A 2,839-nucleotide genomic window follows, 5' to 3' on the forward strand; every position below is an offset into this window, starting at 1 on the left:
TCTTGGATTCTTCAAGGACTGATATAACCCTACTACAGAAACCTTAATCTCTGTTACGCGTGCAAGGAAGATGACCCAAAACAGTGTCAAAAACTCTTCGCTTTCCTTCCCTTTCGTTTTTCTGGTTATTAGGTTGCCTTCTAGTGTCTTCATTGTACTTGATCTCCTATTGCATATGCTTGAACGAATAGTCTTCAAGTGAGGCCAAGTCCTCCTTTATATAGTAGTCTGCCCATGAAATAAGTCAATGTGCTAGTGTGTAGGCCAACATCCTCTTCTAGAATGATCTTCATCTCCTTCTGAAGGCTGACTTCATAAAGTACTTGTTGCAAGGACTTGGAGGGTTTGTGACTCAGATAAATTCTCTTTTTACAATATGTAACATGCCCAAATGGGTCATGAATACATGACATTGACTCAATAGACTTTATGAATTAATGACTAAACCTAATAGCTCACAATGGGAGCTTGATCTACAAAATAAAATTCCTTGAGCATGAAACCCATGCATCAATAATAACAAATTTTTTCATTAATTACATAAAATCATAATTACACATCATTATGAAGACCAAACCTAGTTACATATTTCAAGATCCCAAACCAGTGAGATAACTGTAGATCCTAGTGTATCAAGCTCAGGGTGCCTGTTTGAGACTGTATAATGCTCACCTGAGCCTAAACACATGAGACTCCTGATCAAATGTCTCAAAACATTTTGGTTTATTTATGTACACCTCTTCCTCAATAACACCATTGTGAAATGTTGTTTTTACATCCATCTAGTGGAACTTCCACCCAATCTACGCAACTAGTGCAAGAATTGATTTAATGGATGAATACCTTTCTACAAGAGCAAAGGTTTCCTCATAGTAAATTCCCTCAACTTGAGATAATTCTTTGGCCACATAATTTTGCTGCATAATTTTCAAGGTGCCATGATGCAAATGGCCCAATCTTTTGTGCCAGAGCTCACCGGCATCACGACTCTGCGCTTTCTCTACCTTAATGCTTTAATGCAGCACAATCTTCCACATCCAACTTGTACAGTTTCTTCACACGAACCCCAATATGCTTCACCTATCCAATGACTATGTGTCTCAAGAATGCTTTCCCTTTGCTGAAGATCACATCATAACCACAGTCTTCCATAACTGCTATAGAGATGAGATTCTTCCTTAGGCCTGGAACAAACATGACATCTTTGAGGCAAAGAGGAGATCCCAACTCCCTCTTTAGGTTATTGTACCAATCCCAGTAGCACGATACCTTCCGTCATCCCCAAGCTCAATATGCATATGGAGATCTTTCTCCTCTAGTTCATTAAAAAATTCTCTACACCCTTTCATGTGGAATGAGGCACCAGAGTCTAAGTACCACCCACTCCCCATCATAATGCTAGTTATGCATGTGATAAGGGTGAAATCTAGCTCAAACTATGAAGCCAATGCTTCACTTGCTGCTCTTCCTGAGTTCTTCTTGCTAGACTTTTTGTGTGGAAATTTTGTAGCATAGTGCTTGAATTCATGAAAATTGAGGCATTTTATTTTGGACATGTCTTTCTTCTTGCCCCCTTGGCTGGATTTTGGTTTGGTTTGATATTTCTTCCCTTTTCCATTCTTTCCCTTTCCAACAAATGAAAATTTTTCTTCGTCCTCTCTCTTGGATGAGATCTCATCTCTAGTATTCTGCTTGATCTCTTCTTGTACCAAATCAGACCATAAGCATTCCCAATTCGGTAATTTCTCCCTCCCATTCACCAAGTCCTGGTAGCTATGCCAACTTTTGGGAAGGCCTAGAAGAGCTAGGCTTACCAAGTTATCTTCTGCAACATTCACACCAATCCCTCCAAGCTCATCCCGAACTTGTGTAAATTTGGTGAGATACTGCGGAATAGTGTCATTCTTCTGCATCTTAATGTTTTGAAGGTTGTCTTTAAGGGTCAATTTTCTATGATCATTGCTATTCTCTAACAACTTTGTCAGTTCCTTCCACATTGTGAAAGGAGTTTCTTTCCTATGTAGATTTGAGACAATGTGGTCTCGCATTCCCTCCAAGGTTATTCTCCTCGCCTTAGCTACGTCTTTCTTCCATTGGGCTAGGCTCTGGGCATCAGATTTCGCTGGTTTTGCAACATCTTTCTTGATGTATTCTATCAAGCCATCATCATCAAGCACCGCATCCATGTGATCCTTCCATGCAATGAAATTCGAGCTACATACGTAGGTATTGTCAAGAAAAGTTGTGTACAAAATTCGCACCATGGTAATCTGGATACCAGGGATCTTTACCATGGTATTATCTCATAGTAATTGGAGCGGAAACGATTATTTGGTTCAGTCAAATAATACTGACGAAATTACCAATGGATTTTCCTCAGGTATTTGATCCAGGTGGCTCCAGAAATAGAAGTGGCCTTGAAAAAGCTCAAAAATCAAAGTCATCAGATTGAAGTGAAACCAAGACTAGATCATAGTGCTCATTGCCATGATTCCAACGATTCCAATGAGACTCAAATTAGAGTTCGTATGCGCAAGATATAGTTGATCAAAGTTCTAGTCAAACTAGGCCAAGTGACAGTCACTAACGAGGCAACAATTTGGCAAAGGGGCGACGCATGGAATCCGACCACGGAACAGGCTAATTTGTCGCCTTGTTAATTTTTCCGGTGACCCATTTAATTTGGCGAAAAAAATCAACTGGTGCCTCCGAAGTTATGAATATATATATATATATATATATATATATATATATATATATATATATATATATATAGATATATAAGAGGGTTGACAGGTGGTCAAACCCCGCCAATCACCAAACAACACATATATATTAT

This window comes from Pinus tabuliformis, chromosome J, assembly GCF_031772625.1.
Source record: "Pinus tabuliformis cultivar Carrire ecotype Pingquan chromosome J, CPIR1, whole genome shotgun sequence".
In the NCBI taxonomy this organism is placed as follows: domain Eukaryota; kingdom Viridiplantae; phylum Streptophyta; class Pinopsida; order Pinales; family Pinaceae; genus Pinus; species Pinus tabuliformis.